This window comes from Octopus bimaculoides, chromosome 2 (assembly GCF_046866305.1).
Source record: "Octopus bimaculoides isolate indiv1 chromosome 2, ASM4686630v1, whole genome shotgun sequence".
Taxonomy (NCBI): Eukaryota; Metazoa; Mollusca; class Cephalopoda; order Octopoda; family Octopodidae; genus Octopus; species Octopus bimaculoides.
The window spans coordinates 85,047,006-85,074,560 of record NC_142929.1 but is presented as its reverse complement, the minus strand read 5'-3'; the positions used below and the strand labels follow the sequence as shown (position 1 = coordinate 85,074,560).

General features: G+C 39.4%; 1 protein-coding gene across 1 annotated transcript in view; it reads left to right on the top strand.

Moving 5' to 3' along the window:
- Positions 1 to 646: 646 nt before the first annotated feature.
- LOC106872534 (cdc42-interacting protein 4 homolog) overlaps positions 647 to 27,555 on the top strand; it is a 298,471-nt gene continuing 271,562 nt past the window's right edge. The window contains exon 1 of the mRNA XM_052965856.2: positions 647 to 767. The gene's annotated coding sequence lies outside the window, so the exon portion shown is untranslated. The remainder of the gene's footprint in view (positions 768 to 27,555) is intronic.

The following is a 27,555-nucleotide window of genomic DNA, read 5'->3' as shown; positions in this document are numbered from 1 at the left end:
ACCCTGTTTCATATTGTTCATCTTTTTAATGAATATTATTGTGGAACCCACCTCATTCCTGATTGAGCAGGTCAAATACAATACAATCATGACCATTTTCTTCCTGTTTGTATATCAGGGACTACATTGTCTTATACATCCTTTATTGAAGACTGTAAGGTTTGTTTGGAGGATGACATAACTTATCTCTAACAGATTGGATGGCTGTTGAGAACTGGTAGTTGATATAAGCTATTACTTTCTAAACTACTTATGACAATCCTCCTTGCAGTAAATGTTCTATTATTTCTTTATCAGTTTACAAATTTCATTTGGCAGTTTTTATAAGTAGGTTAATGGCTTTTGATAAAAAGAAAAAGTTTTGCAATGTTTGCTTTTGATAATGGCCTATTTTATATCACAGAAATTTACTGATAAATGTTCCAGAAATACATTTAAAAATTTAAGTAAAGTGCTCATATAGTAAGGTTACAAGTCCACTTCATGATTGCTTAATTTTGTTCAGGTAGTTAGCATTTTGAATATTGATAGAATATCAGAAATGAATATCTGTTAGTAGCAATAAAGTTATACTTTAGAATTCTTTTCTTATATTTCCTATATTATTTTACTTCAGTTTTATAATTCTTGTACGTATGTTTCTAATTACAGGACCAATATGAAAATATATCATCCCACACTTGTAAAGGTATTGAAGTATGTGAAAAATACACACATTTTTTGAAGGAAAGGTGTGCAATTGAATTAGAATATGCTGGAAAACTCAAGTAAGAATTTCTTTTGTCTTCATTGTCACCATCATAGCTTCCATTTTCATAGGGGTGGGAGTGGCACAGGGTGACTCTTTTTCTCTCTTTTCATCTTTCTCAGGAAATTTATGAAAGATTGAAATAATCACATATAAAACATAAATGTGCTTTTGTTTGTTGGCACACTTGATGGTAGAAGACTAATACAACAGATGGTGAAAAAGTGAGTGGTATTTGGAGATATTAAATGAGGTAAGGGAAAGTGAAAGAATTCTATAGTGGCTGGAGTTGAAACTGTAAATTTTGTTGTAAATTTTCCCTTAACACCATAGTTTATATTGAAAAAGCGAAAAAAAAAAAAAAAATTAAAATAAAGCACTGTTCCTTTTAAATGACGGAATTTCACATACACAAGCACACAACACATATTATCAAGCTCTATAGCATTGTTATTAGCGACTTCAGAATCAGGGCTTGAAGGCCATTAAGAAGACAAGGGTGGAAAAGAAAGGTCTGGAAGCTTAAGGATCCTCTGAATGGACAGAGATTGAGAGACATGTGACTTGAAGCATTTGACGAAAAAGAGGAGAATATTGCAACATATACCATGAAGGACTACTGGAGGTTCCTACAGGACAAGTTGTTGAAGGCCACTGACCAAATTTGTGGCTGGTGAAAAGTCTCTTTTCAACCCAAGGTGACATGATGGTGGAATAGTATAGTTGACAGGGCCATTAGAGAGAAGAAACTGGCCTGGAATGACTGGAAGTGTGGTGGTAGCAGTGAACTGTATCAGATAGCCAGAAGGGAGGCCTGGAAATAGGTATATTTAGCCAGGGGAGAAGTAGAAAAGAAGAAGTTAGCCAATCTTCTGTAGAGCGAGGGCTAGAGGCTTGAAGAGTTTTGGATTGCAAGACAGTGTGTGAGAGAAGATCCTGATGTCATAGAAGAGAAACGTGTCCGCATGGATGATGGTTCGCTTGCAGTAATTCTGCAAAGAAAGAGGCTTGGAAATGCCATTATGAAAGGCTGTTAAATGTGGAGAATGCATGGGAGAAGGAGAGTCTGCCTAATATAGACCCAACTGAGGGACCAGCTATTCAGATTGACAGTAGCTTAGTAGATAAAGCAGTTAAGGATATGAAAACAGGGAAAGCCCTTGGCCCATCAGGAATCATTACTGAGATGTTTAAAATATTTTGCAGAGTGGGATATGGCCTAGTCAGGTTGTCCACAAGAGAGTCATATCCATAGTCAACTGCTACAAAGGTAAAGGTGATCGCCTTAGACAGAAATAATTACAGAAGTATCAAACTGTTGGACCAGGTAATGAAAGTTACAGAGAGGGTTATACCTCAACTAATTAGGAAAGAGTTAGCATAGATGAGATGCAGTATGGTTTTGTTCCTGGGAGAAGTACGACCGAAACTATATTCCTGGTTAGGCAACTGTAGGAGAAGTATTTAGCCAAAAATAAACCACTATACCTGGCTTTTGTCAACATGGAGAAAGCCTTTGACAGGATTACCAGCTCCTTTATCTGGTGGTCTATGCAGAAACTAGGGAAAAATGAGTGGTTAGTGAGAGCTGTACAAGCCATGTACAGGGATGCTGTCAGTTAGATGAAAGTTGGCATTAGATTTAATTTAGCAAAAACCAAAGTCCTAGCCTGTAGGAAGACAGACAAATCACAAGTCCCTCCTTGATATGTAAGAAGGATGTTGGTAGAAACTCTCTATGCTCTCCTCACTGCAAGCTTTGGACACATGAGGTGTAGTTGTATCGCAAGAAGGCTAACAGAGAAAATAGACTTTGTGTGTGGTAAATGTTTGGGTACAAGAAGCACTAAAAATGTGCAGACAATAGACTTCTTCAAATCCTGGTAGATGACTTCTATTACCTAAGCAACTGAGTTAGCAGTGGAGGAGAAAAGGCAAAAGCATAGTTGTTAGAATAAGAACGGGCTGGGCAAGGTTCAGAGAGCTTCTACCTTTGTTGGTAACAAAGGGCCTCTTCCTCAGAGTGAAAGGCAGATTGTATGATGTGTGTACATATAGCCATGCTACATGGCAGTGAAACCTGGGCTGTGACTATAGAGGACTTGTTAAGGCTTGAAAGAAATGAAGCTAGTATGCTCTGCTGGATGGGTAATGTCAGTGTGTAAATGATTTAAGAGGAAAATTGGGTATAAGAGGCATTAGATGTTGTGTGCAAGAGAGAAGAATGTGCTGGTTTGGTCATTTGATGTGTATGGATGAGGATATATGTGTCAAGGAGTGTCAATCTCTTATTGTAGAGGGAACATATTGAAGGGGTAGATGCAGGAAGATGTGGGATGAAGTGTCGAGAAAAGATCTTAAGATGCTAGGCCTCATTGAGGAAATGACAAGTGACCAGGAGTTATGGCGATTTGCTGTACTCAGGAAGATGCATCATGCTAAGTAAAATTGCAGTCATCCATGCATACAGGCAAGTTCTTTACAGGTGCCACTGCTATGTAAAATGCACTCTGTAAAGTGGTTGACATTAGGAAGGGTATCCAACTGTAGAAACGATGCCACAACAGATAATTGGAACTTGGACAGCTCTCAGGCTGGCTAGTTCCTGTCAAACGATCCAACCCATGCTAGGATGAAAAACGGGCATTAAGCAATGATGATGATGATGAATGACAAACAAAACATATTACTGGTTGTTTTGGAAAAATAGACCTTTAAACAGAGAATATTCTCATGTTTAATTTCATGGGAACACACACACACACACACACACACACACACAGACACAGAGTCTCCTTCAGTTATATTTTTTCATGACTTTGCGAAAAATGCATATATTTTGCAATGGAAGTTTGCAGAGATGCATTTTCAAGGTGTATGATTATGTTGTTGAAATTAAAAAGAATATTTTAAAGGAATTTTAGGTCATTCTTTCTCTTTCCCTCTCAGGTTTATTTTCTCAATGTATATGTTTTTAATGAAATTTTGCTTGTTTGCAATTTCACCATTGTACATTTTGGTTATGTTGATAAAATTTAAACATATAACTAATTAGAAGATGAATTTGGGAACTCCCCAACTTTCTTTCCATCAATTTCCAAAACATGAGCATTTTTTCTTTAATTTTATCTACATAATTGTTATCTATGCCCACAGGAACATATTTTTGCATTTCAAAGGCAGTTATGAGGAACAAAACCAGGAGAACAATTTGAAATTCTTTTTTAAAAAAGATGAACAAAAATGTAAACTACAACCTTGAAATTTAAGATTTCATTAAAATTTTTTGTAAAAAGTTATGATGAAAGAAAGTCAGGAGGGGATTCAAACTGTAGTTATGCTTATTTGTGTATGTGTGTGTGTGTATGTACGTATTTTCATTTGATCTGGAGATTGATTGATAGATGTGTAATAATTTTTTCAAAATATAAAAAAAGGAATAAATATAATTTCGCAAATGTATGTGTATACAAATGTATGTGTATACAAATGTATGTATATATGTGTGTGTATACATCACACACATATATACATACATACACACACACACACGAGTAAACATATAAATGCAAAAGAAGGTGGAAAAAAATAGTACTCAAATACTGAGGGTAGAGTAATATGCTTTTCTTTTTATTAAAGCTGCAGAAACACAGAACTGTTACTCAGTTTCATGTTTCCATTTGCCAGACAGTTGTATTCAAGACTGGAATAAAGTTATGATGGTACATATAATACATGATTTGATATAATCTAATTTGACAAATAAGCATTTGAATTTGATTGGGTAACTTATTTTCAAAACATAAATGGTTTTGTCTTCGCTAATGATTGGGTGGGTTGGTGGGTGTATAAATTGAACAATGAAATATAAATATTGGGTTGAAGAATAATTCATGAGCATTTTCTTTCAAATTTAAAGATGCATGCAGAAATAAAATGCATTGGCAAAATGTTTTATGTTATTTGAATGAGAATCTTTTGCTCTACAAGATAGTGTGTTTTGATTTTTTAAATTTTATTGATTTTTGTGTATTTTCAGATCATTGAAATGGAATGTCAAGTGGACAAAACTGAGCATTTTGGACACCATTTGCTTTTTTGTTAAGCCTTCCAAAGCTGCTTGTAAGATTTGTGCTATGTATGGAGAAGGAGCAATGCCTCAAAGAACCACCCACTATTGGTTTTTACACTTCAAAAATGGGAATTTTGACCTCAAGGACGGATCACACATCAGTCGACCAATTGAGTTTGATGAAGAGTAAATTAATCAACTTCTTCATGAAAATCCACTTCAAACGGCCAGAGAATTGGTGGAGCAGATGGACTGTGATAAAAAAAAAGACTGTGGTGAACCACCTTCACTCAGTGGAGAAGGTTCATCAAACTCAATTGGTTGACCAATGTGTGTGATCCATCCTTGAGGTCAAAATTCCCATTCTTGAAGTGCGAAAACCAATGGCGGGCAGTACTTTGAGACATTGCTCCTTTCCTTCTCCATACACAGTATAAATCTCATGAGCAGCTTCGGCAAGCTTAACACCTCAAGTAAATGCAAAAAGTAAATGGTGTTCAAACTGAAAATACACAAAAATCAATAAAATAAAAAAAATAAAAACACTATCTTGTAGAGCAAAAAATTCTCTTTCAAATAACATAAAACATTTTGCTAATACATTTTATTTCTGCATGCATTTTTAAATTTGAAAAAAATGTTTATGAATTATTCCTTAAACCATTATATTATATTAAAAGGCAAGTTGTCTGTGTGTGTGTTGTGTGAACCACTTCTACTCCTACAATTTTCAACCAAATTTCACCAAATTTGACATGTGTGTTCTCTTTGACTTAGGACACTTTTTCTTAAAATTTTTTCCTCAAAATTCCTCACCCCCAACAGGAAAAAATGTAACACACACCCAGCTGGAAAAAATCAGTACTTTGTCAGCTGTGGCAAGCTCTTATCAACTGGTTGCACAGTATTGCCAACAATATTCATTTGCGAGTTACAATTTGCCTCTGTTTTCACATGAGCGCTCTTATTCATATAATTATTCCAACTTAAACTAGCCACTTCAAAACTCTTACCCAAAATTTAAAATCCTTAATTCGGTCTGTTTGATTAACATTTTTGCCAACTACATTTTACTATTTTTTGGGTGTTACACACTCACCGTTTACAGAATAATATTGTATATAGATGTGGGGTGGATTTGGAATGAAGAAATTATTTTTACATAGGGTCAACGGAAAATTTTATTAACAAACGGATAGTAAACAAACGCCTAACAAATGCAGATACCTCACTTGGTACACTGATTGGTCATAACTACATCAGTTCCTATTGTTTAAGTGTAGATATTGCATGGCCATGTTTTTTTTTCCATTTCAATGTTCAAAGATAGGCTTAGGGTCGACTAGTGTGCACTCAAGTCACTTGCAAAAATTTTCACAACCCACGCTAATGCATGCCCCACCCCAATTTTCCCACACCCCTTGTTGGGAAACACTGGTTTAGAAGATACTTGGTAGGAATTTCTTTTTGTCATCCAGGATTGTTTGGAGACAACCTTGAAGGTGAAATCTTATAAACTTTTTGGTACATCATGCTAGGCTTTTAGTGTGGCTTATTCTTTCTATTAGTGGTTTTTGTTTCAAGTACTCAGTGAACTGGAATATTTTTCCATTTTTGTTAAGTGGGATTTTCTTATATTCTGTGGGTAGAGATTAGTGCCAGTCTATTTCATGTTTCTCCTTAAGTAAACTCTTAACATCGTCTTGAAAATTTTCTAAGTCAGAAAGTCAGTCCTGTAATGAGTCTATTTCAGAACATAAGTCAGTGGTAGAAGAAAAGATTGAGCTTTCTCTTAACATTAGAGAATTCCTCGCTTCCTTCAAAGTAAACAAAGTTGTTTTCTGCACATTTTCAGTGTTTATTGTACTTGAACATCTGCCACATATAAAACCTAACTTCCTAGTTAACCTGCTTTTGATATTGCTGCACCTCTTATGTGTCCATAGCTTGCACTGAGTACATCTTATAGAGTTTCTACCTACACCTTTTCTACAGATCGAGCAGTGCCATCTACCTGAAGGGGTTTGTGTTTTGTCTACCTTCCTACTTATTAAGGACTTTGGTTTTAGCTAGGTTGACTCTAAGGCCCTTCAATTCTAGTCCCGACTTCCACACCTGAAACTTCTCTAGTTCTGATAGTGACTCAGCAATTAATGCAAGGTCATCAGCATAGAGGAGCTCCCAGGGGCATCCCATCTTGAATTCCTCTGTTATCGCCTGGAGGACTATGATAAATAGGAGGGGGCTGAGGACAGAACCATGGTGAACCCCTACCTCTACCCAGAATTCTTCACTGTACTCGTTGCCAACCCTCACCTTACTGACAGCGTCTCTGTACATGGCTCGCACAGTTCTCACTAACCATTCTTTTATCCCTAGTTTCCTCATTGACCACCTGATAAGGGATCGCGGGACCCTCTCAAAGGCTTTCTCCATGTCAACGAAAGCCAGGTGCAAAGGTTTATCCTTGGCTAGGTATTTCTCCTGCACCTGTCTTACCAGAAATATAGCATCAGTGGTGCTTTTCCCTGGCACGAACCCAAACTGCATCTCATCTAAACTGACTCGCTCCCTAATTAGTTGGGCTATGACCCTCTCTGTGACTTTCGTTACCTGATCTAACAACTTGATACCTCATATATATATCATCATCATCATCATCATCGTTTAACATCTGCTTTCCATGCAAGCTTGGGTTGGACGAATATATGTATATATGTATATATATATGTGTGTATGTGTATATGCATGTATATTTATGTGTACAAGTATGTGTATGGAACTCTCTGTATTCATGTATATATGTGTGTGTATATCATTTATTGTTAATGTGGGTATTTGTGTATATATGTCTATATGGATGTATATATATGCATCTATGTGTATTGATATGTATGTGTATAAGTGTATTTGTGTGTATATCTGTATCTCTCTCTCTGTTTCGATAACCACTTGCTTCTCCCAACACTTCATCTCCGCTTCCTCCACTCCACCCTATATAAACTAGCTCATTCAGATTCCCCTATCTCATTTTAACACCTCGCCAAAAGGAGTAGAAAATCAGATGTTCAGATAAGCAATCTTGTTTTTCAGCCTAGTACATCTAAACCTCTCTTTTTTCAGTGCAGATCATAATTACCTTATTAGTTCATTTCATTATTCTATTTTATTGTCTGTGTATGGAAACACAGTTTTGTCTTCCACGCTGTATGTTTAAAATAAAAATGAAACTTAGGTTCACTTTGCTCGATCCAGCTCTCCCTCTTTCTCCCTCTCTATCATGCTCATTTATTATCGTCACTTATTCATCTATTTATCTAATTTTGTCACAGTTTGGCTGACCAAAAACTCTTGGTTGTAGCTCTAGTTAAAAATTTCAAATGCCCAATTCTATCTCATTATTAGCATAATATTCTCTTACACTGGTAGCCTGAGTTTTTGCTGTTTCGCGGTGTGCCCGCCCATCCCACCTCCACCACCTGTACCAGAAGTCTTCATCCTCTGACCTCTATCGGATGTCTCTTCCATGAACACCTCCAAAGGCTTAATGTTCCCCCATCCCTACTTAGTCTTTATCTCCTATGTAATATGATTGTGTAGTGCATAATAATGATGGTGTAGTGTATGCAGGTTGAAGGCTATGAGTTCTGCCAAATGCATGCTTTCTTTTCAGGTACATGACACTGCTGTCCCCCATCCCATGGTTTTACATGCCCACACCTCCCACAACCTCAGGGTTGGCACACTTAATGTTGGCACACTGAAAGGTAGGTCTGGTGAGATTGTTGAGATGCTTGAACGGAGACGTGTAGATTTGTGCTGCATCCAAGAAGTAAGGTGGAGGGGAAGTTCTGGTAGGTTCCTCGTAGGCAAAGAACATAGGTATAAGATTTTCTTGGCAGGGAACACTGATGGAGTTGAGGGTGTGGGTATACTTCTTGCAGAGAAATGGGTTGATAAGGTAATCAAGGTAGTTATAGTCTGTGATAGAATACTTAAGATTAGATTAGTGCTGCAATATGGGTTAGCAACCATTATATCAGCCTATACCCCTCAGCTGGGGCTACCTGATGAACAGAAAGACTGATTTTATGACACCCTCTTGCAGACTACTTCATTGACGAATGACAGGGACATTCACTTTGTGGCTGACAACTTCAATAGGCATATTGGACAACACGCAGGGGGCTTCCATGGCATACATGGAGGCTATGGTTTTGGTTCCCACAATGAGGAGCGAACCAGGCTTCTGGAGTTCTGCAATGCAAATGATCTTATGGTTTGTAATACTAACTTCAGGAAACTTGCCAGTCACCTATTCACTTACTGATCTGGTAGACACACTAGTCAAATTGACTACATTCTCACCAGGAAATGGGAAAGATGGCTACTTATAAATGTCAAAACCCTCCCAGGTGTAGAATGCACCCCTCAACATAGATTAGTAGTTAGCGACTTAAGGATCAGGGCTAAATGGATGCCCAGAAGACGACCAGCATGGCGAAGAAGGGTCTGGAAGCTTAAGGATCCTGCGAATGAACAGAGATTTAGAGATGTACTACTTGAAGCTTTTGACGAAATAGAGGAGGATATAGCATCACATGATGTGGAAGACAACTGGAAGTTTCTATGGGACAACCGGTTGAGGGTTACCAACCAGATCTGTGGATGGTGCAAAGTCTCCTCTCAACCCAAGGTAACATGGTGGTGGAACAATGTAGTTGACAGGGCCATTAAGGAAAAGAAACAGGCATGGAATGACTGGAAGAGCAGTGGTAGCAGGGAATTGTATCAGACTGCCAGAAGGGAAGCTAGGAGACAAGTTTATTTAATCAGAGGGGAAGCAGATAAGAAAAATTTGCCAATGTTCTGGGTCGTGAGGACCAGATTTGAACTGATAAGGAGGATACAGGAGGCGGTCGAAAAAGCCAGCTTCTATATATGGCTGAAGCGGGAAGACCGAATATGGCTTGAAAGTCATAACATGTCTAGGTTGACAGGCTGACACTGAAGTGGCTTCGCGCCCTCCATTGTCAGTTAAAGTTCAGACAGTGTCATGTGACAACTTGCTGGGGCTACTTGCTGGAGCCTAGCAGCGGGAAGTTTAGACAGTGTCATGTGACAACTTGCTGGTGCTGCCTACTGGACCCTAGCAGCGGGAAATTTAGACAGTGTCACGTAACAACTAGCTGGGGCTGCCTGCTGGAGCCTAGCAGCAGATATAAAAAGGGGAACTTGACATGACGATCAGTCGGACGCTGACACTCGTTGATGCTGCATCGAAGAGGCCAGGGAATAGAAGAAAGAAGATGCACACCCAACACCAGAGCTGAAGACACCTCCGAAAGGAGGTGCCCCGCCACGTCAAAACGGTAGAGGAGTAGGGGCCGAAACCGGACGTGGTTCCTCCTGATGATGTCTTGAGCTAACTGGATCCTATAAAGGAGCTGTTGTAGTAGCAGACCACGAAACATGGTTGAAATTCCTCCATGTTGCAAGACAGTGTATGAATCGTGATGTCACAGGAGAGAAATGTGTCCACATAGATGACGGCTCACTTGTATTTAATGAGGCTGCTAGGAGAGACTTGGAGACGCCACTGTGAAAGGTTGCTAAATGAAGATAAGGAATGGGAGAAAGAGAATCTGCCGAAAGTCACCCCAACAGATGGACCAGCTATCTGAATTGACAGTACTTTGATAGATAAAGCAATTAAGACTATGAAGACAGGGAAGGCCCCCCCAGCCCATCAGGAATCACCACAGAGATACTTAAAATATCTGGCAGTGTTGGCTATAGTCTAGTCACCTGTATAGTCAATTAGATGATACACAAGGGAGTCATACACAATAACTGGTGTAGCAGCACCTTAGTCAACTACTACAAAGGTAAAGATGATGCTTTAGATACAAATAATTACAGAGGTATCAAGTTATTGGATCAAGTAATGAAAGTTACAGAGAGGGTCATAGGGAGAGAGTTAGTCTAGATGCGATGCAGTTTGGGTTTGTGCCAGGGAAAAACACCACTGATGCTATATTTCTGGTAAGACAGCTGCTGGAGAAATATCTAGCCAAAGATAAGTCTCTGTATCTAGCTTATGTTGACATGGAAAAAGCCTTTGACAGGGTCCCCTGATTCCTTGTCAGGTGGTCAATAAGGAAACTATTAAAAAATAATAGTATTAATTATTTTATCATGAGCAATCCTTAATACTTGTTTTATTATATTACTTAATTTTTACTTATTTACAGAGTTCTGCCTTTGAATAATAAACCTTGTTTAAGTAGCTCCAAATCCAGTTACTTCTAAAAAACTGGTAATATGTTGATATCCATTATTATAGCCTAACCCTGCATCTATGGGGTATTTAGGTTATAGTGTTTACAGCCATAAGTTTATCTTCATATTTATTATGGAATTCTCCCTATGATAAACAATAATTATAGAACATTCCTATTAGTTACTTTAAACAATATTTATTTATATCAATAGCTTTAAGTAAATAGAAGAGTTATTATATATTAAAGATATAATTATCATTTATATTTTTTTTACAACTTTTATTACAGTTCTAGATAAAGTAAAACCCTGATGCTTAATTATATTCACATACATATTGTTGTATGTTATAATAGCGAAAGATTCGCTGAGACATAAACAAGTTTGGATTAATATTTTTTGAGATATCTAGAAATATATTTCGATAGCTGTAGATTACACTTATTTAATTATTTTGTCCATTAAAATTTTTTTGTTTTTTTTAATTGTAATTGATATGTGATTGAATAGTTAATGCTCACGCTCATAATACATAGGCATTTGAATTAATGTTTTACAACCCAGCCAACCTTTCACATGGTATTTTGTTTATCTTTAAACTCATCTCGAAGCCCTGTTTTTTCCTCTTCCCTCTTCCATTCGTTTATTTTATTTTATGTATTTGTATTCACTCTGATGAAGCTCCATTGTACTAGATCGAATGTGCTATAAAGATGGTGAATATTATTTTCAGAATTTTCTTTGTAAGCACCGATTGACATTGGCAGCTGAAATGGCTGTAAGAAATGTTATGTAATGTTATGTTTTGTATTAAAAAAATAATTGATGTTGGTCAGTTTGTTTGTTGATCAAAAGTTTTCTCCATTTTCTGCTTATTTATATATATATTATATATATTTGTTCGATTAAAGGCAGTTCATGGATACAGTCAAGATGACTGAAACAAATAAAGGAATATATATATTAAATATATATTGATAGTACATTGGTAGATAAAGCAATTAAGAGGATGAAGACAGGGAAAGCCCCTGGCCCATCAGGAATCACTGCAGAGATGCTCAAAATATCTGGCGGTGTCCGTTATAGCCTAGTCACCCGTATAGTTAACCAGGTGATACATGAAGGAGTCATACCCAATGACTGGTGTAGCTGCACCATAGTCAACTGCTACAAAGGTAAAAGTGACACTTTAGATACAAATAATTACAGAGGTATCAAGTTGTTGGATCAGGTAATGAAGGTCACGGAGAGGGCCATAGCCCAACTAATTAGGGAGAGAGTCAGTTTACATGAGATGTACTTTGGGTTTGTGCCAAGGAAAAGCACCACTGATGCTATATTTCTGGTAAGACAGCTACAGGAGAAATACCTAGCCAAAGATAAACCTCTGTACCTGGCTTTCGTTGACATGGAGAAAGCCTTTGACAGGGTCCCCCGATCCCTTATGTGGTGATCAGGGAGGAAACTAGGGATAGATGAATGGTTAGTGAGAGCTGTGCAATCCATGTCCAGCGACGCATCAGTAAGGAGAGAGTTGGCAACAAGTACAATGAAGAATTCCGGGTAGGGGTCCACCAAGGTTCTGTCCTCAGCCCCCTCCTATTTATCATAGTCTTCCAGGCAATAACAGAGGAATTCAAGACAGGATGCTCCTGGGAGCTCCTCTATTCTGATGACCTTGCACTAATTGTTGAGTCACTATCAGAACTAGAGGAGAAGTTTCAGGTGTGGAAGCAAGGATTAGAATCGAAGGGCCTTAGAGTCAGCCTAGCTAAAACCAAGGTCCTAATAAGTAGGAAGGCAGACAAACCACAAATCCCTTCAGGTAGATGGCCCTGCTCGATCTGTAGAAAAGGTGTAGGTAGAAATTCCATAAGATGTACTCAGTGTAAGCTATGGACACATAAGAGGTGCAGCAATATCAAAGGTAGGCTAACTGGGAAGATAGTTTTTGTATGTGGCAGATGTTCAGGAGCAATAAACATTGAAAATGTGCAGAGAACAACTTCTGCCATATTCCAGGGAGAAAAACTAGTAGTAGTTGATAGCTTCTGTTAGCTAGGTGACCAAGTCAGTAGCAGGGGTGGGTGCTCTGAAAGTGTAGCTGCTAGAATAAGAATAGACTGGGTAAAGTTCAGAGAGCTCCTACTTCTGCTGGGGACAAAGGGCCTTTCCCTCAGAGTAAAAGGTAGACTATATGACACACGTGTATGAACAGCCATGCTACATGGCAGTGAAACATGGGCTGTGACTGCTGAGGACATGCATAAGATCACAAGGAATGAAGCCAGTATGCTCTGATAGATGTGTAATGTCAGTGTGCATACACAACAGAGTGTAAGTGCCCTGAGAGAAAAGTTGGATTTAAGAAGCATCAGTTGTGGTGTACAAGAGAGATGATTGCACTGGTATGGTTATGTGGCGAGAATGGATGAGGATAGCTGTGTGAAAAAGTGCCACACCCTAACAGTTGAGGGAACCTGTGGAAGAGGTAGACCCAGGAAGTCTTGGGATGAATTGATGAAGCAGGACCTTCAAATATTGGGCCTTACCGAGGCAATGACTAGTGACTGATGCCTTTGGAAATATGCTGTGCTTGAGAAGACCCGGCAAGCCAGGTGAGACCATAACCCGTGGCCTATGCCAGTGGTGTAACCAGCCCACCTATGGTTACCTTTCCTTCATTGGACACTAAACTCTGCCTGCGAAGACTTGTTGAGGCAAGTGAAATCGAAATCAAATTCGATGACATCACCGCTTGACTGGCATCCGTGCTAGTGGAGCACTAAGAGCACCATCTGATTGTGATCATTGCCAGGGCTGCTGACTGGCTCCCGTGCTGGTAGCACATTAGCACCATTCAGTGTGATCGTTACTAGCATCGCCTTACTGGCACGTGAAAGATAACATTCGAGCAAGGTCATTGCCAGTGCCACTGGACTGTCTCTTGTGCAGGTGGCACATAAAAAACACCGTTTGTGCTTGGCCATTGCCAGTACCGCCTGACTGGCTCTCGTGAAACTCTGCCAGATCAGATTGGAGCCTAATACAGCCATTTGGCTAGCCAGTCCTCAGTCAAACTGTCCAACCCATGTGCACATGGAAAGTGGATGTTAAACAATGATGATGATGATGATATATAATGTATGGTGAATTTATGGAATGACGTCCCATAAAACTCATCAATTTAGTTAAAAATGGCGGAGCCAAGTTGTTAAAATATACAAGAAGTTTAATTCTTGCAGACGATTGTTTCATACAGAGATATAATAATGTATATCTATGATTGAATTAAATCAAATTAATTAAATATCAACGTACTCTTCAGTGCAGGAAGTAGAAACCATAATACAAGGAACTTGAGAAGGAATATAGCAGAAAAATTAAATCTAGGGGATTCATATTTTTATCCTTGTGAGAAAGAGATGTGAGTCTCCAAAAAACCCACCTCCAACTTGGATTTAGTACCTTTCAAAAGGCACCTGATCGAACTTGTTAGAAAGATTAGATTTCATAAAATCAGTAATGCACTTCAGAGAACTATGAACGACAAGATGAAAAATATTAGGAATTCAGACAAAATTTTCATGAAGTCCAATAAAACAAAAAAAACTTATATGCTGTAGAATAAAACCTTTACAACAGGCTCCTTTCAAATAGTATTACAGGTATGTATAAGAAAACAAATGGTAACTTACATAAAGAGGTGAATATCGAAGCGAGAAGAATTACTACCAACCTTAATGTTGATGATAGGACTGAATAGCTTCCCCCATGTCAGCCCTTTATCAGCCTTAACCCTTTAGTGTTCAGATTAATCTGTAAAATGTAATGCCTAGTTGTCATGGTGGAATTGCCACTCACTGGACTCATGCACCGAGATAGCGGAAGCTATCAACTACATCTTGTTTTTCTCCCTGGAATGTGATAGAAGTTGTTTTCTACACATTTTCAGTGTATATTGCTCCTGAATATCTGCCACATACAAAAACTAACTTCCTAGTTAACCTTCCTTTGATATTGCTGCACCTCTTATGTGTCCATAACTGCACTGGGTACATCTTATAGAGTTTTTACCTACACCTTTTCTAGAGATCGAGCAAGGCCATCTACCTGAAGGGGTTTGTGTTTTGTCTACCTTCCTATTTATTAGGACTTTGGTTTTAGCTAGGTTGACTCTGAGGCCCTTCGCTTCTAGTCCTTGCTTCCACACTTGAAACTTCTCCTCTAGTTCTGATAGTGACTCAGCAATTAATGCAAGGTCATCAGCATAGAGGAATTCCCAGGGGCATCTTGTCTTGAATTCTATGTATATATATATGAATATAGATATATATTGGGCCAAGCGAAAGCGAAATCAGGATGGCACCTGTGCCCAGTAACGCCTTTCTGGCACTTGTGCCCGTGACATGTGTAAGTATTTTCGAGCGAGATTGTTGCCAGTACCCCTGGACTGGCTCTTGTGCGGGTGGCACATAAAATACACCATTTTGAGCATGGCCGTTGCCAGTACCACCTGACTGGCCTTCGTGCGGGTGACACGTAAAAGCACCCACTACACTCTTGGAGTGGTTGGCGTTAGGAAGGGCATCCAGCTATAGAAACTCTGCCAAATCAGATTGGAGCCTGGTGTAGCCATCTGGTTTCACTTGTCCTCAGTCAAATCGTCCAACCCATGCTAGCATGGAAAGCAGACGTTAAACGATGATGATGATGATGATGATGATGATATGTATGTATGTATTTATGTGTGTGTGTGTGTGTGTGTGTGTATATATATGTATATATAGGGTCATAGCCCAACTAATTAGGGAGCGAATCAATTTAGATGAGATGCAGTTTGGGTTCGTGCCAGGTAAAAGCACTACTGATGCCTTATTTCTAGTGAGACAGCTGCAGGAGAAATACCTAGGTAAGGATAAACCTCTGTACCTGGCTTTCGTTGACATGGAGAAAGCCTTTGACAGGGTCCCTCGATCCCTTATCTGGTGGTCAATGAGGAAACTTGGGATAGAAGAATGGTTAGTGAGAGCTGTGCGAGCCATGTACAGAGATGCTGTCAGTAAGGTGAGGGTTGGAAATGAGTACAGCAATGAATTCCGGGTAGAGGTAGGGGTCCACCAAGGTTCCGTCCTCAGCCCCCTCTTATTTATCATAGTCCTCCAGGCAATCACAGAGGAGTTCAAGACAGGTTGCCCCTGGGAGCTCCTCTATGCTGATGACCTTGCCCTAATTGCGGAGTCACTATCAGAACTAGAGGAGAAGTTTCAGGTGTGGAAGCAAGGTCTAGAATTGAAGGGCCTTAGAGTCAACCTAGCTAAAACCAAAATCCTAATAAGTAGGAAGGTAGATAAAACACAAACCCCTTCAGGTAGATGGCCCTGCTCAGTATGTAGAAAAGGAGTAGGTAGTAACTCTATAAGATGTACCCGGTGCAAGCTATGGACACATAAGAGGTTCAGCAACATCAAAGGCAGGTTAACTAGCAAGTTAGTTTTTGTTTGTGGCAGATGTTCAGGTGCAATAAAGATTGTAAACAAACAGGAAACAACTTCTATCTCATTCCAGGGTGAAAAACTAGAGGTAGTCGATAGCTTCCGCTATCTGGGCGACCAAGTTAGTAGTGGGGGTGGGTGCACTGAAAGTGTAGCTGCTAGAATAAGAATAGCCTGGGTAAAGTTTAGAGAGCCCTTACCCCTGCTGGCGGCAAAGGGACTCTCACTCAGAGTAAAAGGCAGACTGTATGACGCATGCGTACGAACAGCCATGCTACATGGCAGTGAATCATGGGCTGTAACTGCTGAGGACATACGTAAGCTCGCAAGGAATGAAGCCAGTATGCTCCGTTGGATGTGTAATGTCAATGTGAATACCCGTCAGAGTGTAAGTATCTTGAGAGAAAAGCTGAACATTAGAAGCATCAGTTGTGGTGTGCAAGAGAGACGATTGCGCTGGTATGGACATGTGGTGAGAATGGATGAGGATAGCTGCGTGAAAAAGTGCCACACCCTAACAGTTGAGGGAACCCATGGAAGAGGTAGGCCCAGGAAGACCTGGGCTGAGGTGGTGAGGCAAGACCTTCGTACATTGGGCCTCACCGAGGCGATGACTACTGACCGAGACCTTTGGAAATGTGCTGTGCGTGAGAAGACCCGGCAAGCCAAGTAAGATCGTTGCCAGTGCCCCTGGACTGGCTCTTGTGCGGGTGGCACATGAGATGCACCATTTTGAGCGTGGCCATTGCCAGTACCGCCTGACTGGCTCCCGTAGGATTTTCGAGTGAGATCGTTGCAAGTGCCCCTGGACTGGCTTGTGCAGGTGGCACATAAAAGACACCATTTCGAGCGTGGCCGTTTTCGTGCAGGTGACACGTAAAAGCACCCACTACACTCTCTGAGTGGTTGGCGTTAGGAAGGGCATCCAGCTGTAGAAACTCTGCCAAATTAGATTGGAGCCTGGTGTTGCCATCCGGTTTCACCAGTCCTCAGTCAAATCGTCCAACCCATGCTAGCATGGAAAGCGGATGTTAAACGATGATGATGATGATGTATGTATGTATAAACAATAAATTAAATAGAGAGATTCAATTGACAATCCAATAATTTATTTATATTATAATATAACATGATATTCTATTAATATAATACAATCTAATATAACATAACATAAAAATATCATTAGAAAACCAAAAAAGCCAACTATTTGTTTTGACTTCAATACATTTTTTGATATATAAATAATTCAATTTACTTATATAAGTCTCATGAGAGTTAAGGTTTAAAGATAGACGAAATTCCATGTGAAAGGACAGCTGGATTGTGAAAATATTAACTCAAATGCCTATGTATATTATGAGTGTGAGCATTAACTTTTCAACTGCGTAGCAATTACAGTTAAAAAACAACAAAATTATAACGGACAAAAAATTAAGTAGAGTCTACAAGTATCAAAATTTATTTCTATATATAAACTCATTTAGGTCGAAGACAATCTTACGCTATTATAATAACATACAACAACAATATATAAGTATATAAATTAAAATGTGAAAAATTACGCATCCTTTTCCAAGTAAGTTTTATATTAATAATTACAATGCACACTCTTCTATCTCTTCTCTGTCTATCTATCTCCCTCTCTTGTTCTTCTTCCTTTCTGTTTTTCTTTCTCACCCTTTCCCTATTCTTCTCTCCCCTTCATCGTTCCCTCCCTCTCTCACTCTTCCTCCTTGACCTTCTCATCGAATGCCATGCATCCTTGTCCTAGTATATGTGTGTGTGTATGTATGTATATATATATGTATGTGTGTGTGTGTGTGTTTATGTATATATATATGTGTGTGTGTATGTATATGTATACTGCGTTCCGCATTATTAGGCAAACCCACCATCTCTCAATAAATGTATATTCGTTCAAAACTAGTTGTTTTCCTACTGACTGTTGGCAGCACCTATCTACGCAAATTCTGTTATAATAAATCAGAACTGTGCAAACGAAAACAAACAGTGGCCATTATCATGTAGCAGCAACATTTCTGCTGTCCCAAATTATTAGGCAGGTGCCCAATTTAAGTGTTATTATGGGTCAGAAACTTGATCCTACCTTGAATGAAAAGTTTACCATTGTATCAGTATATGGAAAAGGAAAAACAACCATAGAAATATCAAAAATACTGGGAAGAGATCACTGAACTGTGAAGAAATTTATGTGGTCTCCTATTTCTGCCCAGTCGAGGGCAGATGAGGGTAAGTTGAGAGTTGTTTTGAATTGTACTTTGTCATGTGGGAAAAGGGAAGTTGTGTGGAACCCATTTCTGACAAGTAGAGAAGTCTTCAAACGATCCAAGGTACTTTTGAGTGGGCTGGTTTTTGTGACACTGGTGTAGGTTACAGCTGTGAACTCACTTTATTTGCTGGGTCTTCTCAATCACAGCATATCTCCAGAGGTCTCGGTCTTTTGTTATGAATGGGTTAAAATATTGATTTAATGATGATCGTCATTTAACATCAGTATCCCAGAGAAACTAGATATCATAAAGTAAATAAATTAGTGAAGAGAACTGGAATGTTAGATTAATTATATAAATGTATTAATTATATAAAATATGTATTTTATTACTTTGTATATAATTCCAAACTGTATATAATTCCAAACGATGAGAAGAAAGATGTATTGTTTCTATTAATTTAGAGTGTTGTAACAGCAGATATTTCATTATAATCTAGGTGGGCGGCATCAAATATGAAATAAAGGAGAGAATGAGGATCTACAAAGGAAGGATAAAAAGAAATAAAGATATTGTGGATATAATAATTTAATTTAAGTGATCTCATATAATGTCTGCTTTAGTACACTTAGATTTGTGCTAAAACTTGAACGACTTAAAAAATTTGTGAACATGCATACAGAAGATTGTGTCTAGCTTGTTTAATAATTGTGCAGGGTTATGTGACTGGATTTGTGAAGATTTTTACATCTCCCTGACAAATAACAGAATACTCAGCTTGTGGAATCATTACTTAAGATGATAATACAAATGCTTGATTATTCTAGAAACAGCTGTAAGAGACTGAGTTTATATGCTTTATCTAAATTAAATGTCTTTTTTAAGTGATGCCATAATATATTGTGTGTATGTGTGTGTATGTATGTGATATGGCTATTGTTCACAACAGAACATGTGCAACCTGTGGAAAGGTATGCCCCTCAGTTGGAGGATTGAAAAGGCATGTCAAATGAGTTCATACTATGGCACCTGTTTCTTCTGCCAGCCAGTTTTTACTGGAGTTTCAGCATTTTTAGCTGCTATTTCTGAACTTCGGTATGTGGTGAAGCAACTTGTTGCTGATCCCTTAATTTTGTTTATAAATGTATAATAACTTTTAAATAAGTTCCACACCGATAATGGTGCTTACATACCGAAGGGCTTGGTAAAAATTATTAATTATTAATTTATTAATAAATTGATAATCTTTTACCCTTTTAATTGTAATAATTAATTATTCACTCCCGGATAGTAAACCACAGATTTTCTGCGGTACCGCCTGCGACGCACATGGTAATCCGTGAGGGAAGATGATGGGCTGGCTCGCCTATGTAGATTTGGAGATACTTTCAAAATGCGTTGATTGCCATGATGGCGCTAGATCATGCATGCACATTTGCCAGTATCATCGAATTTACAACAGGAATATCATACCGATGAGGTAATGAAGAGTTTTTCTTCTTCTAAACCAGAAACATGTCTATGATTAACTATGGCTAGTTTATTTCGTTATTTTTCTTATTGTTTTGCCTATGTGAGTTGCGGGTAACTGCTATCTGTTGGAGTTTCAGCATTTTTAGCTGCTATTTCTGAACTTCGGTATGTGGTGAAGCAACCTGTTGCTGATCCCTTAATTTTGTTTATAAATGTATAAGAACTTTTAAATAAGTTCTACACCGATAATGGTGCTTACATACCGAAGGACTTGGTAAAAATTATTAATTATTAATTTATTAATAAATTGATAATCCTTTACCCTTTTAATTGTAATATATATATATATATATAGAGAGAGAGAGAGAGAGAGCGAGAGAGGGAGAGAGAGATAGGGAGAGAGAGAGAGAGAGAGAGAGAGAGAGAAAGAGGGAGCGAAAGTGGGAATAGATGGCTCACAAGATTATAAAACTTACACAGGGGCTTCAGAAAATTCATTCAAGTCTTATATATGGTCATTTTGGGATTACAATGCTAGTACATATTTTGACTTCACATTTTATATTTTACATCTGAATTTTAGGAAAGCCTCCAACTGTTTTACAACTTTAAACATAAGTTTCGCTGAGGTTTATTTTTTAATCATTTTTACTCATTTTTTTTATTTATTCAAACTTTATATTTTTTTTTATCTTACATTTAATTATGTTATATTAATTTATCGTTCAATTTCCATATTTTAATATTCTGTATACCAGACATTCTTTATGTGTTTGTATGCGTATATACGTTATGCTGTATGTATCTTGATGTGAAGATATATATATATATATATAGACTGGCTCTTGTGTGGGTGGCACATAAAATACACCATTTTGAGCGTGGCCGTTGCCAGTACCGCCTGACTGGCCTTTGTACCGATAGCATGTAAAAGCACCCACTACACTCTCTGAGTGGTTGGTGTTTAGGAAGGGCATCCAGCTGTAGAAACTCTGCCAAATGCTGTGCGTCAGAAGACCCAGCAAGCCAAGTGAGACCTAGATCTAAGGCCTCAGCCAGTCCACTTATGCGTACCTTCCTTCATTGGACACCAAACCCCACTTGCGAAGACCTGTTGAGGCAAGTGAAATCGAAATCGAGTTAAATTCGACGACTGGCACCCATGCCAACATCATCTCCTTCATTGGACACGAAACTCAACTTGCAAAGACTTATTGGGGCAAGCGAAAGCGAAATTGTGATGGCACCTGTGCCCGCGGCATATGTAAGGACTTTCGAGCGAGATTGTTGTCAGTGCCTCTGGACTGGCTCTTGTGCGGGTGGCACATAAAATACACCATTTTGAGCGTGGCCATTGCCAGTACCACCTGACTGGCCTTCGTGCCGGTGGCACATAAAAGCACCCTCTACACTCTCTGAGTGGTTGGCGTTAGGAAGGGCATCCAGCTGTAGAAACTCTGCCCAATCAGATTGGAGCCTGGTGTAGCCATCTGGTTTCACCAATCCTCAATCAAATCGTCCAACCCATGCTAGCATGGAAAGCGGACGTTAAACGACGATGATGATGATATATGTATATGTGCATATATATTTATATATATATATATATATATATATATATATATATATATATATATATATGTATGTATGTATGTATGTATATATATATGTATATATGCATATATATTTTTATTTATATATATACACACACACATACATATATATATATATATATATATATCATCATCATCATCATCGTTCAAGGTCCGCTTTCCATGCTAGCATGGGTTGTTTCGTTTTCTTTTATTTCTTTTTTCTGTTCCTTTTTTCTTTTCTCCCACCACTTGTTATTTTCTGATTTTCTTTTCATTTTCTTTCTCTCGCCTGTATAAGTTATATTAGAAGGTATTATGCATGCGCATGTGTGTGCGTGGATACATATACATGCATTTTTATATATTTATGTTTTGCTTATATTTCAGTGCGAGACCTGGGCATTTACATGAGTAATAATGCATCCTTTCATGTTCATGTCGCTAAATTGGCAATGAAATGCAGGCGACTGACCGGATGGATTCTTAGGACTTTTAGAACAAAAGATCAGGAAACCATGATGGTCCTCTGGAGGACACTTGTTCTAAGTCACTTTGACTATTGCTCTCAGCTATGGTCACCAACCAGTGTCAAATTAATCTCAGAACTTGAGGCAATCCAACGAAGCTACATGAAGAAGATAGCCTCTATGCAACATATAGGCTACTGGGAAAGACTCAAGAGATTAAGACTCTATTCGTTAGAGCGTAGGCGAGAAAGATATGCCATAATATACATCTGGAAGATCCTCGAAGGAATTGTCCCAAACTTTGATATCGAAAGTTACACAAATAAAAGAACTGGATGCCATTGCATAGTGCCAAGGACTCCAAATTTGCCATCAAGATGTAGGACAAGATACTGCAATAGCCTGGGCTTCAGAGGTCCACAGCTCTTCAATATCCTCCTGAAGGACCTGAGAGACCTGTATGGGGTGGATGTAGGTGTCTTCAAGATGAGGCTGGACCTCTTTCTGTGAAGTGTCCCGGATGAACCAACTTCATGGCAGGGGGTGCAGATGAAGGCAGCTGCATCAAACTCTCTCATGCACCAAATGTCAATTCGTGAAGTAAAATTCGTGAAGTAAAATTCGTGAAGTAAAATTGTGTAGCAATACCAAATAGCGGTGCCTCAGCATGGCCACAGCTCATGAGCTGAAACTAGATAAAATGAAAAAAATGATATGTATATAGTCATGTACCACTTTTATGTTTAATGTATGTATGTATGTTTAGGTTGTTCAGTATGTGTATGTATTGCTAAATGTATCTGTATGTTAAGATGTTAGTCTTTTTTGAAAGTTTTTTTAAACAAATGTATGTATTTAATTTATTTTTATTTTTTACCACTAATTATTTACCTTGGGTGTTCAGGCCTTTTTTTCTTCTACATAAGGTATTTTTTTGCTTGAAGGCTTTCTTACGATTTTTATAATAATATTTTAAACCGTAATTGCAATTTCATAAAACAGGACCAATGGAACAAAACAATTTTCAAATAGGTGTCTATCAAGGTTATTGTTTATTTATGCATATTACCTTGTTTTGTTCCATTCTAAATAAAACTGTATGCCAAATGGGGACGTGAAACTCACAGTAAGTTTTTGTGATATCTTCGCAGCCTTTAATAAAGTGTATATATATTTATATGTATATATGTGTATATATATTTATATGTATATATGTGCATATATATATATGTATGTATATGTGTATATATATATATATATATATGTATGCATGTGTGTGTGTATATATGTATATATGTGTATGTATGTATATATGTATATGTATATATATATATATATATATATATATATATATGTTAATTCTCTAAATGAAGTATTAACAGTAACTGCACGATAAAGTGTAGTATATTGCCACTTAAGTGTGGCTGACCCCTAGGGGTGGATGTTACTGTTGCTTTTAGCCCCAGGAGGACATCTCCTCCAGCTGGCTTATCGACACACGACTGTGTCCTGTTTGCCAAGGGAGTTATCCCTCTCACCACGACCAGCAGCACGAACGTATCCGGATTTCAGGGTTATTTCCCTTCTTCGGCGTTCGACAGCTGATGACCTTGGTGAGAGAGAAAAACCTGGCAAAATCTTATATCTTCTTTTCCAGTGACATTCTTCACTGATATTGAAAAGGTGAAAACAAGCAATGTTAATTCTCTAAATGAAGTATTAACAGTAACTGCACGATAAAGTGTAGTATATTGCCACTTAAGTGTGGCTGACCCCTAGGGGTGGATGTTACTGTTGCTTTTAGCCCCAGGAGGACATCTCCTCCAGCTGGCTTATCGACACACGACTGTGTCCTGTTTGCCAAGGGAGTTATCCCTCTCACCACGACCAGCAGCACGAACGTATCCGGATTTCAGGGTTATTTCCCTTCTTCGGCGTTCGACAGCTGATGACCTTGGTGAGAGAGAAAAACCTGGCAAAATCTTATATCTTCTTTTCCAGTGACATTCTTCACTAAGAAGGGAAATAACCCTGAAATCCGGATACGTTCGTGCTGCTGGTCGTGGTGAGAGGGATAACTCCCTTGGCAAACAGGACACAGTCGTGTGTCGATAAGCCAGCTGGAGGAGATGTCCTCCTGGGGCTAAAAGCAACAGTAACATCCACCCCTAGGGGTCAGCCACACTTAAGTGGCAATATACTACACTTTATCGTGCAGTTACTGTTAATACTTCATTTAGAGAATTAACATTGCTTGTTTTCACCTTTTCAATATCAGTGAAGAATGTCACTGGAAAAGAAGATATAAGATTTTGCCAGGTTTTTCTCTCTCACCAAGGTCATCAGCTGTCGAACGCCGAAGAAGGGAAATAACCCTGAAATCCGGATACGTTCGTGCTGCTGGTCGTGGTGAGAGGGATAACTCCCTTGGCAAACAGGACACAGTCGTGTGTCGATAAGCCAGCTGGAGGAGATGTCCTCCTGGGGCTAAAAGCAACAGTAACATCCACCCCTAGGGGTCAGCCACACTTAAGTGGCAATATACTACACTATATATATATATATATATATATATATAGGATTTACTTTTCATATTGAGATAAATAAACCAAGGCTGCGTATATTTTACAACATTTATAAATAGAAGGTCTTGCAGCTGTTTCCAGGATATTTATTATATCCCTTCATCAGAGACGGTGTGTGCGGATGGTTTAAATAATAGTTAATTTAGATAACCTACCCTGGCGAAGAATGTACCCCACAACATAGATTAGTAGTTAGCGACTTTGGGATCAAGGCAAAATGGGTGCCCAGAATTAGACCGGCTTGGAGGAGAAGGGTGTGGAAGCTTAAAGACCCTGCAAATGGACAGAGACTTAGAGACAAGTTATTTGAAGCATTTAACGAAATAGAAGGGGATATAGCATCATACAACATGGAAGACAATTGGAGATTTCTGTGGGACAACCTGTTGAAAGCCACCGACCAGATTTGTGGGTGGTGTAAGGTCCCCTCCCGACCCAGAGTAACGTGGTGGTGGAACAAGGAGGTAGACAGGGCTATTAGACAAAAGAAACAGGCTTGGAAGGACTGGAAGAACGGTGGTAGCAGGGAATTGTACCAATGTGCCAGAAGGGAGGCTAGGCGACAGGTTTATTTAGCCAGAGAGGAAGCAGATCAGAAAAGATTTGCCAATGTTCTGCGCCGTGAGGACCAAAGACTCGAGGTATTTCATGTTGCAAGACAGTGTAGGAGAGAGAATAGTGATGTTGTAGGAGAGAAATGTGTTCGCATGGATGATGGTACGCTTGCACTAAATGAGGCTGCAAAGAAAGAGGTCTGGAGATGCCACTACGATAGATTGCTTAATAAAGAGAATGAATGGGAGGAAGAGAGCCTGCCGTATGTCGACCCAATAGAGTGACCAGCTATCCGAGTTGATAGTACCAGGGTAGATAAAGCAATTAAGAGTATGAAGACCGGGAAAGCTCCCGGCCCATCAGGAATCACTGCAGAGATGCTCAAAATATCTGGCAGTGTTGGCTATAGCCTAGTCACCCGTATTACGAACCAGGTGATACACGAAGGAGTCATATCCAATGACTGGTGTAGCAGCACCATAGTCAACTGCTACAAAGGTAAAGGTGACGCTTTAGATACAAATAATTACAGAGGCATCAGGCTGTTAGATCAGGTTATGAAAGTTACAGAGAGGGTCATAGCCCAACGAATTAGGGAGCGAATCAATTAAGATGAGATGCAGTTTGGGTTCGTGCCAGGTAAAAGCACTACTGATGCCATATTTCTAGTAAGACAGCTGCAGGAGATATATCTAGCCAAGGATAAACCTCTGTACCTGGCTTTCGTTGATATGGAGAAAGCCTTTGACAGGGTCCCCCGATCCCTTATCTGGTGGTCAATGAGGAAACTTGGGATAGAAGAATGGTTAGTGAGAGCTGTGCGAGCCATGTACAGAGATGCTGCCAGTAAGGTGAGGGTTGGAAATGAGTACAGCAATGAATTCCGGGTAGAGGTAGGGGTCCACCAAGGTTCCGTCCTCAGCCCCCTCTTATTTATCATAGTCCTCCAGGCAATCACAGAGGAGTTCAAGACAGGTTGCCTCTGGGAGCTCCTCTATGCTGATGACCTTGCCCTAATTGCGGAGTCACTATCAGAACTAGAGGAGAAGTTTCAGGTGTGGAAGCAAGGTCTAGAATTGAAGGTGCAGCAACATCAAAGGCAGGTTAACTAGCAAGTTAGTTTTTGTTTGTGGCAGATGTTCAGGTGCAATAAAGACTGTAAACAAACAGGAAACAACTTCTATCTCGTTCCAGGGTGAAAAACTAGAGGTAGTCGATAGCTTCCGCTATCTGGGCGACCAAGTTAGTAGTGGGGGTGGGTGCGCTGAAAGTGTAGCTGCTAGAATAAGAATAGCCTGGGCAGCATGCGTACGAACAGCCATGCTACATGGCAGTGAAACATGGGCTGTAACTGCTGAGGACATACGTAAGCTCGCAAGGAATGAAGCCAGTATGCTCCGTTGGATGTGTAATGTCAATGTGAATACCCGTCAGACTGTAAGTATCTTGAGAGAAAAGCTGAACATTAGAAGCATCAGTTGTGGTGTGCAAGAGAGACGATTGCGCTGGTATCGACATGTGGTGAGAATGGATGAGGATAGCTGCGTGAAAAAGTGCCACACCCTAACAGTTGAGGGAACCCGTGGAAGAGGTAGGCCCAGGAAGACCTGGGCTGAGGTGGTGAGGCAAGACCAGCGTACATTGGGCCTCACCGAGGCGATGACTACTGACCGAGACCTTTGGAAATGTGCTGTGCGTGAGAAGACCCGGCAAGCCAAGTAAGATCGTTGCCAGTGCCCCCGGACTGGCTCTTGTGCGGGTGGCACATGAGATGCACCACTTTGAGCGTGGCCGTTGCCAGTACCGCCTGACTGGCTCCCGTAGGATTTTCGAGTGAGATCGTTGCCAGTGCCCCTGGACTGGCTTGTGCAGGTGGCACATAAAAGACACCATTTCGAGCGTGGCCGTTTTCGTGCGGGTGACACGTAAAAGCACCCACTACACTCTCTGAGTGGTTGGCGTTAGGAAGGGCATCCAGCTGTAGAAACTCTGCCAAATTAGATTGGAGCCTGGTGTTGCCATCCGGTTTCACCAGTCCTCAGTCAAGTCGTC